Source organism: Phragmites australis, chromosome 9 (assembly GCF_958298935.1).
Source record: "Phragmites australis chromosome 9, lpPhrAust1.1, whole genome shotgun sequence".
Lineage (NCBI taxonomy): Eukaryota > Viridiplantae > Streptophyta > Magnoliopsida > Poales > Poaceae > Phragmites > Phragmites australis.
Window position 1 is genome coordinate 12,586,258 of NC_084929.1, and position 14,972 is coordinate 12,601,229.

Sequence of the window (14,972 nt, forward strand, 5' to 3'; positions counted from 1 at the left end):
TTAACTTGCTATTCATTCTACCTCCACCTAAATTTTATGTTCAGAACCATGATCCAATTAATATGACCTGATTAATTGATGTTTTGATGAGGTGAGACACGATTACTTGTTTATATGTGGTTATGTTGCCTTAGGCTCTCATATCCATGAAGATTGTTATTATTGTGGTGTATGTGGTTGATGAAGGCTATGAGGTGATGTGGTATTTACAGTTTCATATGCACCTCATATGAAGTAATATGTCACCGTTTGCTGGCCGCGACTTGTACCGGTACGCGCCGTACGTTACCCGAGGAGGGGTACGGTGCAGCTTTACACCTTGTTGGGTGTAAAGGCAGTGGACATGCATTTGCATTTTGCAATACTTAATTGAATTATTTCCTATTCTTGAAGTGGATGTTGAGAAGCGAATGCCTCTCCAGAAGATATGAGGATGTGGCTTAATCTTTTAGATGAGGTTTATGATAATCTTGGATGTCTAACTTGGTTTGTTTTTATGCTATTGTTACTCTCTTTTAAATCGATGTCTAATGAACTTGTAGTTTAAATATCTTGTTAAAGCAGTTTGCTTGCTGAGATTTTATATCTCACTCCTCTTAATAACCTTTCCAGATGCTTGATGCTTGCTTGCTTGGACAGGATGGGAGTAGCAGCACTTCTACATGTTATAATCACACATATTAATGCAGTAGTGGTGTTGTAATAATAATGCAAGTGTTGGAGTTGTTTAGCTCTTAGTGTTGCTTAGCGTTGGTAAACTTGTTTTAGTTTACTTTGTTGGAGGTCAAAAATTTAATGCCTTAATGCATTGGTTTTGCTAGGATACTTATGTGTTAGTGTGCGGTTTTATTTAAGCACCCTATATCTATGTTGTTGCTTCCGCTTTATCTCGAGTTTAGAGGAGGTGCTGCCGAAATTTTATAATTTTGGCAAGTCAAGTAGAGTAGTTTGTAGTAACATTCCAGGCTTTCGCGGTGTCTGGGGTGTTACACCACGAGGCCGTCAAGTGGTCAAACATCAAAATCTCCTTCGACCAAGACGACTACCCAGAGAACTTCGTACGACAAGGCCACTTTTTTGTAGTGGTCAATCCTACGATCAACAACTGCAAGGTTACCCAATCGATGGAGGAAGTTCTATAAACATCCTCTTCATGGGTGCACTCGATACACAGCAGAGCTCCCTATCTTCCATCAAGCTAGTTTCTCAGGCCTTCTACGGCATAGTACCCAGATCTTTGGCCAGGTCTATCAGCTAAATAATGCTCCCCATCAACTTCAGGAAGCCCGACAACTTCCAAATGGAGAAAATTTTGTTTAACGTGGTCGATTTTGAGATGACGTACAATGCGTGAAGATTTTAGGGCCCGAGGGAGTGATCACCATCTGGGACTGCACCAATACAGGTCTATGTTGCGACAACGGTGCTTCAATATTGTAGCACAGAACCAACCCAACAAGGAGACCAGCGAAGCCAAAGTGACCATGAAGTCTAACGACGAAGTCAAGACCGTTCATCTGGACCTAGCGGAGCCATCCAAGACCGTGTGAGTTAGCTCGAACCTAACCCAAAAATAGGAACTTGAGCTCATAACCTTCTTTGAGCAAAGATCTATGTGTTTGCATATCAACCGTCTAACATGCCTGGTATCCCTAGGGAGGTGATTGAGCACAAGCTAGTTGTCTGGTCTGACGCCAAGCCTGTCAAGCAGAAGCTCCAGTGGTTCCTCTCCGACTAGAAGGAAGCAATTAAGGAAGATATCAAGAGGCTCTTCAAGGTAGGATTCATCAGAGACATGGTGCACCCCGAGTGGCTTGCTAACCCCATCATGGTTAAAAAGTCAAACGACAAGAGGCGCATGTGCTTGGACTTCACTGTCCTCAACAAAGCCTGCCCGAATGATGCCTTCCCTATACCTTGAATAGATAAGATAGTTGACCCTACCTCTGGGTGTGACTATCCAAACCTTCTCGATGCCTACTCTAGTTATCACCAGATTAGTATGTGTCCTGAGGGTGAGGAGAAAACCTTTTGTGGTGTAAATATGCCTTTCGGGTTAAAAAGCACTAGTGCTACATACCAATGCAGCATGCAAATAACTCTTCACGACCAAATTGGTCAAAATGTCAAAGCCTACATCGATGAACTTGTCATCAAGTCCAAAAATAAGTGGGGGGGGGGGGGGGGGGTTATCTCCCTACAAGAAACCTTTAATAATCTACGTAAGCATCGAGTTATGTTGAATCCATAAAAGTGTGCTTTTAGTTACTTGGGTACCTGGTATCGTACCGAGGAATCAAGGTCAACCCCTACAAGGTCAAGGCCACCAAAGAAATGGGCCCTCCCAAGTCAATACATGAAGTTTAGAAACTAAGTAGGTGCAATGCAGCTCTCAATCTCTTCATATCCCATCTCGGAGTTAGGGGCTTATTTTTTTCAAGTTGCTATGTCAACATGGCAAGTTCGAATGGTCTAAAGAGGCTAAATAGGCATTCCAAAATCTCAAAAGGTATATTTCTTCACCTTGTACTAGTCGCTCCCAACCCAGAAGAGGAACTCTTGCTCTGCATAGCAGTCAGACCACATGCCATGAGTGGAGTATTAGTGGTGGAACAAGAAGTGCCCGACAAGTGAGAGAAAAGCCAGAGCTCAGGTATACTATGTTAGGGAAGTACTCCATGGTCCTAAGTAATGCTACTCATAAGTAAAGAAGATTCTATATACAATACTAATGGTGTCTCGCAAGCTAAGACACTATTTTCAGGCTCACAAGATCACCATACCATCACTCTTCCCACTCAGAGAGATGCTCCACAACAAAGATGCCATTGAACGAATTACCAATTGAGCGGCTGAGCTCGGGGAATTCGACGTTCGATTTGCCCCTTGCACTGCAATCAAGTTGCAACAACTCGCTGACTTTGTCACTGAGTGGACAGAACTCGATCAACCCCAGAACTACCACAGTGACATGTTCATTGTATGGACTCTCTTCTTTGATGGGTCGCTGACGGTCCAAGGCTCGATGGCTGGGATAATACTCATCTCTCCTAGAGGAGAAAGACTGCAATATGCTTTGTAGCTAGACTTCCCGGCAACAAACAATGTAGCCGAGTATGAGGGTCTACTAGTTGGTTTTCAAGTAGCTTCTACACTTGGTATCCACCGCTTCTCATGAAAGGGGATTCAGAGTTGGTGGTGAAGCAAGGATTACCAAACCTCGGATAAGACAATCATAGATTACCTTGCGGAGGTGAGGAAGCTAGAAAACAAATTCATCGTACTTGAGGTCAGATATTGAAGGTGATATGCTCTAGTGGAAATAATAGAGATGATTGTATCACATGTCTATGTTCATTTACTACCGAATAATGTGTTATTCCAAAAATGACTATCGTTTACATTGATTGGCAAGTATGTCACTTCTTCATGAAATTCTTTGTTTATATCATGATGTTATTCTTAGTCGATCCCTGGTCGCATATCATTGTGATGATACATAAGACCAGCACATTATTGATTGATGATCACGTTTCATGGATCATAGGTATAGAGATTCCAGGTCAATAATGTGGACATTTATGTTAGAGAATATGATGTTGGATAGACCCACCTTGAGATACAACTGGGATTGTTATTTATCATGTGGCACCAATTGTTATCTCAAATGGTGTACTTGTAGGATCCTTAAACCTAAGATTTTCATTGATTCCTAGAATGTGTAGTGGCATACTTTGAGGCTACCAAACGTTATTCCATAACTGGGTAGTCATAAAGGTAGTTTTCGGTTTTATCAAGAAACATGTTGTGGGGTTTGTGCGATCAAGATGGAATTTGTCCCTCCTTGATAACGGGAGAGATATCTCTGGGCCCCTCGTGGTAGTTGGATTGAGAAAGTACATGGCCATGCCAATATGATTAAAGAGTTAATCATGATGGATCCACTATTTGATCAAGAATAGTCGGGCTATCACAAGGGTGGCATGCATCTCGCCTTGAGCTTGACTGGTATCGTGAGGGAAGGGATCAGTGCATGTATATATCAAGGTCCAGCCAATATGATCTTTTGTGTATGCTCGGGAGTCAACATGTCCAGCTAGGGACCACTATTATTTTAGTTTGGAAAAGGTTTTCGAAACTAAAGGACTTCCAATGTGGGAGCCCATTAGTGAGCTCTATATAAGGAGAGATGTGGGTAGGGCGTGCGAAGGGGTTAAGCCACTTCGAAACCCTAGCCACGGCCTTCCACACAATCTCCCAAAACCCTAGCTGCGCATGCAGTGCTAGCACATCGGTGCTTGGCGTTTCTGCCCAGTACGTGTGGATACTTTAGAAGCACTGCAGCTATTGTGGCGCTGATCTTCTTGGCGAGTTGAACACGATGTGTTCAGAGTTGGTCGAGGAGCACGACCACCTGCTTGGAGTTGGTCGAGGAGCGTGACCACCTACGCGGGTCCAATCGAGAAGCTGCTTGAGGAGTTTGACGCGTACGACGTTGGATCAGTCTACTCCAACTCTTCTTTCGTTCCACTGTGCGTCGAGTAGTAACGATCTATGATCTCCTACTAGCATGATTTTCTAGGTGAATGCGGTAGAAAAAAATTGTTTTATGGTAGCGTAGCCTGCCTGTTCCCCAACAGTGGTATCAGAGTCATCTTGCACAGTTTTTTATATGGATCGGTCATATATGGTGGTAGTAATAGATTGGATCTATTATTTTAGTGATCAGTTCATGTGAAGGATTGGATGAGGTGTGAGTCAATGGAACCATACGACAAAAAATATTAGCTTAATCTCCCACCTAGCCACGCATGCGACTTGCCCCTACCGGCTGGAATCACCATCGGGGTTAACAGCGCGTGTCTCTTAGTGGTCGAGAGAACAGCAGATCGAGGTTGTACATGTTGTTATCGTTTCCAAAAACCTCACGTGATGATCAATATGATTGATCCAATGAAAATTGAGGCATTGTGAATGACTTGGAATTGGCTTGATATGATCAATCCGATGATATTTTCATAGCGATTTCATAGATACAATATATGAATTTTTGAGAGGTTTTCATATCAAGACCACAGTGCTGTCCGAGCCTAGGGCTTATAAAGATAACATGTTGACGTTGCGGCATTAGAATTCGATTCCACGCTTAACTCGTTGTTGCAGAGAATGTTGTGACTAGTATGGCCTTATTATGTATGTGATGCATGTTTGTAATTTTCATGACCTGTGTGTCATGGTTAATTATAGCGCAAGGCTGTCATATTATTGTATAACGGCTTGCGTGCCGACATGTGATGCTTCATATTCTTATGTAATTTGTCTAGTGCTATTAGGTGTAATAGACTAATACATAACCATGAAGACTCGAAGTATGATGAATCGAACGAGAGGGACCATGGCGATAGAGATCACCATGTGAAGGGGTCATACTATGTCACAATTAATATGATTGCCTATGATGCTTATTTATGTTCCTATCATGCTATTTTATTTATGTTTTCTATGAGATGGATATGTTTACATGATAGAATAGATTCTGTTATAAAAATTAAGAATAATTGATGACCTTCCAATAGCTGCACCTACTTAGGTTTTAATTATTGTTTGGTAGGTCTGCCATACCAGGGTTCCATCTTTTATCGTAACTAGTTAGGGTGGATGTCGGACATCCACACGCATAATGTTGGTTTACTTAACAAAGCTATTAAAACGGTTTTAGGCTTTAGGGCATAGTGTTGGGGCCGGGGCAATCGATGCCACCTAACAAACAAGAGTCACACATGGATGTGATTAGAAAGATGTTGCGTACCTATGTCACCTAAGTTTCTAGCAGTGATGCCAAAGCTCACTAGAACCGAGTTGAATATGGATCTTGTTCGACTATATGTCGTTATAGTGAAACGGTTTCAAAACATATAGTAGGAGTATCTTTTGTTAAATTATTTAATGAAAGGTTTACATAAACATAGTGCTAAACTTTGCATATTTATTTCTGTTCTAGATCATGACACCTACTATTAACGCCAATTCCAGTTTTAATTTGCATTCGATTCTTGAAAAAGAAAATCTATCTGGAACAAACTTTATTGATTGGTATAAAATCTGAGAATTATTCTTAAACAAGAGAAAAATGAGTATGTTCTAGAGGTTCCCTATCGTAATGAACCGGCTAATAATGCATCTGCTGCTGATCGGAGGGCTTACAAGAAGCATACCAATGATTCACTCGATGTTAGCTGTCTCATGCTTGCCACTATGTCCTCAGAGCTTCAGAAGCAATATGAAAACGTGGATGCTCACGATATGATTGTGAGAATCTGAGGCATGTTTGAGAACCAAGCTACAGCCGAGTGGTTCAACACCTCAAACTCCTTGTTTGTGTGCAGGTTGACAGAAGGCAGTCCAGTTAGTCCTCATGTGATCAAGATGATTGGTTACATTAAGAGCCTGGAAAAACTTGGTTTTTCCCTTAGTCCTGAGTTGGCTATGGATCTAATTCTCCAGTCGCTCCCTGCGAGCTTCGAACCATTCATTTTGAATTTTCATATGAATAGCATGGAGAAGAGCATGGCTGAATTGCATGGGATGCTTAAAACTGCTGAGGAAAACATTAAGAAAAACTCTAGTCATGTGATGATGGTTCAGAAAGATAGCAAGAAGAGAAAGCGTAAGGCTAAGGCTAAAGCGTCAGATGAGGTCTCGAACTAAAAGGCTAAACCTGTTGGAAAGTCCAAGGCTGTCCCTGCTGCTTCTGATGCTTGCCACCACTACAATAAGCCTTTCAATTGGCAGAGGAACTGCAAGCTATGCTTGGAAGAACTCAAGAAGAAGAAGGGAAGTAAGACTTCCACTTCAGGTATAAATGTTATTGAAATTAATCTAGCTACTCATCCAAATAATTCATGGGTATTTGATACCGGATCGATGGTTCATACTTGCAAATTGTTGCAGGGATTGAAAAGGACTAGGAAGTGTGTGAGAGGCAGATGGATGCTCGTGTCAGCAATGGTGCAAAAGTTGTTGCATTGGCCGTCGGTGTTTATGCCTTATCGCTACCCTCAGGATTAGTTTTGGAATTAAATAATTGTTATTACATTCCTGCCTTGGAAAAAAACATTATCTCTTCTTCATGTTTGGAAGAAGACGGATATGATTTCATAATAAAGAACAAGTGTTGTTTGATTGATTTAAATTGTATGCTCTGTGGTAATTGTCCATTGGTGAATGTATTATATATTCTAGATCTTGAGGATGTCCCTGTCTATAATATTAATATGAAGAAGCCTCAGTTTAATGATTCGAATCCCACTTTTATTTTGCATTGTTGCTTAGGTCATATAAATGAGAAACACATGCAGAGGCTCCATAAAGATGGTCTTCTTGATTCATTTGATTTTGAATCATTTGATACATGCGAATTTTGTTTACATGGAAAGATGACTAAGGCGCTTTGACCTGTCAAGGAGAGTGGTCGAGTGAGTTGTTGGCCCTTGTACATACTGATATATGTAGACCAATGAGCTCTATCGCTAGAGGTGGTTTTTAGTACTTTATTATTTTTACCGATTACTTTAGTAGATATGGTTACATCTACCTAATGAGGCACAAGTCTGAGTCCTTTGAAAAGTTCAAGGAGTTTCAGAATGAAGCACAAAATTAACTTGGCAAAACAATTAAATTTCTACGATCTGAACGTGGAGGTGAGCCATGAGTTTGGTGATCATCTAAAGCAATGTAGAATTATTCTACAGTTGACTCCACCGGGGACGTCTCAATGGAATGGAGTGTCCGAATGGAGGAACCGGACTTTGTTGGACATGGTCCGGTCCATGATGATCCAATCTAATCTTCCATTATCCTTCTGGAGATACGCTCTAGAAACTACTGCGCTCACTTTAAATAGGGTTTCATCTAAAGTTGTAGAGAAGACACCATATGAGATATGTATCGGGAAGCATCCCGGGTTGACTTTCCTTAAGATCTGGGGTTGTGAGGCCTATGTAGAATGTTTGACATTTGATAAGCTCACTCCCAAATCATATAAATGCTTCTTTGTGGGGTATCCTAGGGAAACCAAAGGATAATACTTTTATAACTAGGAAGAAGGCAAAGTGTTTGTCGCCTGGAATGGTGTTTTTCTGGAAGAGTTTCTCTCAAGGAACATCAGTGGGAGCACGGTGCAACTCAAAGAGATTCGGGAACCATCAGAAAATATTTCAACTCCTACTGAACCACAATTGGATGTTACAAAATATGTTGTGAAGACACCAGCCCCACGACGGTCAGAAAGGATCAGTCACGCACCTGAGAGGTTTATGTTCCTAACAACAGAGCAGCGCGATATATTATTGTTAGACAATGATGAACCTAAGACTTACTCAGAAGCGGTGGTGGGACCGTACTCTAAGATATGGCTTGGAGCCATGAGATCCGAGATAGAATCCATGCACGATAATAAAGTTTAGAACTTGGTTGATTGACCTGATGGTGTCAAAGCAGTTGAGTGCAAATGTGTTTTTAACGAAAAGATAGACGTTGATGAAAATGTTCGCATCTATAAGGCACAATTGGTGGCAAAATATTTCAGGCAGATTCAAGTTGTTGATTATGATGAAATATTTTCGCTCATCGCAATGCTAAAGTCTATCCGGATCATCCTAGCAATTACCGCATATTATGACTATGAGATATGGCAGATGGATATCAAAATGACTTTCCTTAATGGAAACCAAAATGAGGATGTGTACATGACACAGCCTGGAGGTTTTGTCAATCCAAAAAATACTAGGAAGATATGCAAGCTACAAAAGTCTATCTATGGGCTGAAGCAAGCTTCTCGGAGTTGGAATCTTTGTTTTGATGAAGTGGTCAAAGGGTTTGGTTTCATCAAGAATGAAGAAGAGCCTTGTGTTTACAAAAAGGCTAGTGGGAGCGCACTTGTGTTTCTGGTTTTATATGTAGATGACATATTATTGATCGGGAAAGATATTTCGATGCTTGATGCTGTCAAATCTTCGTTGCAAAAGAGTTTTTCAATGAAAGATCTAGGAGTGGCAGCATACATATTGGGCATAAAGATCTATAGAGATAGGTCGAGAGGGCTAATCGGATTAAACCAGATTACATACATCGATAAGGTATTGAAAAGGTTCAATATGCAGGATTCCAAGAAAGGCTTCTTGCCAATGTCACATGGCATCACTCTCAGTAAGAGTTAGTGTCCTTCAACCACTGATGAGCTCGAGAGGATGAGTGCAATCCCGTATGCTTCGGCTATTGGGTTCATCATCTATGCCATACTTTGTACATGCCTAGATGTCTCCTATACTCTAAGTGTTACGAGTAGAGACCAATCAAACCCGCCTGAAGCTCACTAGGTAACAGTAAAGAATATCCTCAAGTACTTGAGAAGAACTATGGATATGTTCCTAGTCTATGGAGGTGAGTAAGAGCTCATTGTAAATGATTACACTGATGCTAGCTTCCCAATCGACAAGGACGATTCAAGATCGCAATCTGGTTTTGTGTTTTGCCTCAATGGAGTTCCAAGCAAGAAATGATGGCCAATTCCACGATGGAGGTTGAGTATATTGTAGCTTCTGAAGCTGCAAAGGAGGTTGATTGGATCCGAAAGTTTGTTTCTAAGATAGGTGTGGTGCCTAGTGCTTTTAGTCCAGTGGATCTCTATTGTGACAATAGTGGAGCCACTGCACAAGCCAAAGAACCTAGGTTACATCAGAAGTCCAAGCACATACTGTAGTGCCATCAACTTATTTGAGAGATTTTAGATCGGGGTGATGTGAAGATATGCAAGGTGCACACAACTTGAGTATTTCTGATCCGTTGACAAATCCACTCCCACGGCCTAAGCATGAGGCGCACATGAGAGTTATAGGTATTAGATACTTACATGATTTACTCTAGTGCAAGTGGAAGATTGAAGGAGATATGCCCTAGAGGCAATTATAGAGATGATTGTAACATGTCTATGTTCATGTACTACTGAATAATGTGTTATTCCAAGAATGACTATCGTTTACATTGATTGGTAAGTATGTGACTTGTTCATGAAACTCTTTGTTTATATCATTATATTATTCTTAGTCGATCCCTGGTCATATATCATTGTGATGATACATAAGACCAGCACATGTATTGATTGATGATCACGTTTCATAGATCATAAGTATAGAGATACCAGGTAAATAATGTGGATATTTATGTTAAAGAACATGATGTTGGATAGACCCACCTTGAGATTGTTATTTATGATGTGACATCAGTTGTTATCTCAAATGGTGTACCTGCAGGATCCTTAAACCTGAGATACCAACTCGAGGGATCACCAGGAATTGACGCTCCCAAAGTAGTCAGGGGAACTTGTAGCTTCACTTGAATACAAGGATGGATGGATGGATCCAATCTACAAGTGTCGTCAAGATTGAGTTGTTCCTACTAACGATGCACTATCCGAGTAGATTTCTGTAACACCCTGATTTTCATATTTCTCAAATTTCTAAAATTTTTAAGATTATTGAATAGCTACACTAGTAGAATAGGTTTAAAACCAATTTTCTTAATCAATTAAACAATATAGGTTATTATTTTGTGTGCATTGCATGCTTAGTTTTGTTAGGAGCTAGGTAAATGCATTAGAGTTCATTTTTTTTCTTTGGTGTTTTGAGTGAAAAAGATTTTGAAAAGGTTTTTACAAAACTCAGTAGTGAATAAGTTAAGGATCTTAATGGTTGGAATTCAAAGTCTTTGAATTCATCATTTATTCAATCATTCATTATACCTGATCCTTCTCTAGTTAAATTCAAATCCTTATTTAAAGCCAATCTCTCCTGTTTATCAAATTCTACCCAAATCCAAATTCAAATTCCTTATCTACTCCTATTCTTGTTCAACCTCATTTTTTCGTTTATCTTAAATTCACTCCAATCTCAATTCAAATTCAAACTCTATTCAAATTTCACTGCAAATGTTTTTTCTAAACCCTAGATATACCTAAAGTATCTTTGGCCTCAATCTTGCTCAAGTCCAAACCCTTAGCCATGTCTTCTAGATGACCCAACAAAGGATCCATAAAATCTGTAAATTTTTGTAGAGTTCTGGACAGCCTCATCTTCACATGAAGTTTCGGATCCCAAAACAGCCTCAAATGCAAATCTTGACAATACCAAAGTTGTAGGTCTCATTGAGAGCTTCGATTTGAACCTATCAAAGTCCCCTTTTGGATAATGGAGCTAGGAGTTATGGCCCCCTAAAACAGTACTACGCAGTTAAGTCCGAGTTAAAATAGTTTATCTTGTGGTGCATTTTTTGGAAATCAAGATGGTGTTGTCAGAAGTTCCAATGAATACCAAAGTTGTAGATCTTTTCGAGTACTGTAATTTAGAGTCAAGAAATGGCCAATTTGGAGTCCAGACGATGTAGATATCATCCTCGAAATAGAGAGCTAGAAAAAAAGAAACCGTAACCGACTCGAACTCGAATCCGATTCGTGTTCTGCTTGGACTCCACCTCAACCAGCCGCTCCTAGCCCTATAAATATGAGTCGCATGCCCTCTAATACCCCCATTCCATACCACCAAATCCTAGAAGTCACTCCTGCCCTGTCCGTGCACCGCCGTTCGCCAGAGTCACCGTTGCCGTCGCCCCTGATGCGCTACCTCATCGTCTTCTCCGCGAATCCTCCTTCATTGACCATCAAAGCTAGGTGAGAACCCCTTCTTCTCCTCCCTTACAACTATTTTAACATCATCCTAAGTCCCTAGCCAAGCACTAGCCCTGGTCAAAACTCAATCTACACCGCCAAGCTGTAGCCGATTGGCATCGGCGTTCCTGGCCAACTAGTGCACCGTTCGCCATGCTGTTCCACCAGTGCATGTCCCATGATGTTCCCCATGCCCTCACCAACCAGGTCAGCCAGTAGAGCAGCCAAACCACCGGAATCAATGTCCACATGTCCGCTGTCCAGTTTCTGCACACGTTCTGCATACGCACCGGATTTGCATTCGCATTCCCCGTCAATCTGAAAGCCGTATGGATGCACCAACTGCATCACAGTGTCCCATCGAATCCTCTACGTGTCCCTAGGAGCCCATCCCCGTTTATGCAGCGACACGACCAGGAAGCCATTGCCAACCACAGCACGTCGCAGCCATCACCCATCTCATCTCCGTTGATTATTCTTCCTCTCAGTTGATGATCTACCTAAAACTATGCCATAACATTGTGTTCCCGAGATATATGAACATGTCTGTTCAAACGGTTTCTCAAATTTCATAGCCAATCTCCTGGAACGCGAGCGTCTTCGTTCCTGCATCTGTTTGCGGTCACCACCAAACCTAGCAGTAGTCATCGCTGTTTTGCCGCTATCTTGGATGACCCCTTCCAAAACCAACCATACCGCTGAGTAAGTCTTTCCGCGTTCTACGCTATGCTTCCCTCGTTTCACTGAAACACCACTAAAGCCCGACATCGATGTCAGTGGCCACACGCCCGATCGCCATCTCTGACGAAACCCGAACCACCACAGCTACATAGAGTCACCTGTAGTATCCTTAACCTAGAAGCACAACCGTCGGCCTTTTTGATCCATCATACGTGGTCGAGACTAGATCTCCCCGTATCCCTTCTTTAATCTAAGATGGTACTTGCATAGCATGCCAAGTCAGCGCCACATCATTCTCCTTAGCCTAGTCAGTGAAGTCTGGTCTGCCCTACACTTCTTGAATCTTGCGTAATAATATTGTCAAGTCTAACATAGTGATTGTGCAGTAAAGCATTTCCCATAGGAAGATAGTTCCAGAAAATCAGCATTTCCTTTTCAGTCTAATCCATTTCTCGAAAGCTGTTCTCTTTTCATCTTAACTCCGATATAGGTGATTCTTGCATATAAATGTTTCTAAAATCATCCCTATCCAACCATAGTATTCTTAAAGTATTTTGATGATGTTTGGTATGTTGTTCTTAGTATTTTCCTTTGTGTTGTTTGTCAATAGTTCTCATGATTAGTCAATAACGTTCCGGAGCAGATCGAGGGACTTCCAGACCAAGATTTCGACAACACTGAGTAGCATTGGGTCAAAGTCAAGTGTCCTTGATCATCTTGAACCTATGATTTAAACTGTTTTGTCTTACAAAATTGCATGCAGTGTCTGTCAATATGATGGGTAGTCACCTATATTAGGGTTTCCCCTAGATTTTCCCTTATCATCCCTTGAAACCTAGGTGGTTTATGGTTAGGTATTTTTGGTGGGTAGATTGGTTAGCCATGCTTTTGTGATACTGGGAAGTATCATAATCTTGATTAATGAACTTACGCAACAATGGTCGTTAATTTTTTAATGGTCTAGCAACATGGAACCTTAGGCCTTGAGCAAAGTGGTTTTGATGTTTGTCATGGTTCTGATGTTGGTTTAGTATTTGTTCAAGTAACCTAAGTAAGGACCTATTTGTGGAGCAACAAGCCAAGAAATAACGTACCAACCACAAGCTGATATGGGTAAGGCGTGACATACTACTTAGAGTCTATCCAGTGTGTGTTGTGTTAGCATAAAAGGGGGCTTCTGCGTAGGAGTTGAACTCATGTAAATCCTGGCGGTGAAACCTAGTGGGCAGACGCATCCTGGATTAGTCTCTGGTTATTGGACAATGTCATTTAGTGATTTCTTGACAGCACACCACTGGCGTGTATTAAGTGTCTTGCAAACACAGCAACATAGAATTCACTGACTCGTGGGGAAAGCTGGACAATCTCTGTAGAATGTAAAAAACTATTATAACAGTCGTGGTTATGGTTATGAGAGACTTGGATCCTCACATGATTAATGGGTTGTGGTTATGGGTTTAGTTATGGTTTTGGTTATAGTACAGGGAGTATTGGACGATTATGGTGTGCGAGGTGGGGAGCCTTGTATGCTGGGTGTTGCACTGTATGAGTTACATTCACTTAATAATTGTTTAATACTTTTTGAGTCCAAATATGTTTTCATTACTCACATTTACGCAAATATACCATGTGTTAGCCTATTCTTGATATAAGTCTACATATCATTATCTTTCACACACTTGTTGAGCGCGTCATGTGCTCACACTTGCTATTTTCCCTATACCATGCGACATGTGTGCTGCTGCTGAGTGAGTGAAGATGTTGAAAACTATCAAGACAAGATTGTGACGTTCTAGACGCGTGTCTCCCAGTCAGTTGCCTCCTGTGTTGTTAGGCACCAGTGCTTCTATTTCGCTGATGATATCTTCATAGAAGACAATATATGTCAATTGCTGTAAGAGTTTAACATTTATTCTAGAAAGTATTGCTTTTTTTACTTCACCTGTGATATCCTTATGTGTGTTGAACATCCTGGGAATACATAAGTCGCATCTGGTTTTGGCCGTTAAAACCAGGTGTGATAATTTTCCATCGATCCAAGATGTATACCTTGGTGGACGGTGTCCTCTATTGTAGAGACGCTCATGGAATGCTCAGGCATCTCTCAAAAGCAGGGAAGAGAATGATTCGAAGAAATCCATGGAGGAGTGTGCAGAGCTCATACTTCCTTCTGAACCCTCAGTGATGTGAGTGAGATGGTTAAAACATGCGCCAGCATCCAATTCCAAAGTGGGCATGTGCACTACCCGCCCAGGCCTTACAGATGAGCTCCTTATCGTAGCCATTCGCAACAGGGGGCTGGATATTTTAGGGGCCTTCCCGGTAGCCCCCAAAGGCTTCAAGTTCCTTTTCATCGCAATCGATTCCTTCACCAAGTGGATTGAAGTTGAGCCAGTTGGGAGGATCACCTAGAAGTCAGCCAAGAAGTTCATCATGAGGAGCATCATGACAAGGTTCGGCATCCCGAGTAGGATCATCACCGACAATGATACTCAGTTCTCCAGCGTGGCTTTCATCGATTACTGTGAAGGACTAGGTATTATGGTTTGATGCACGTTAGTGGATCATTCAT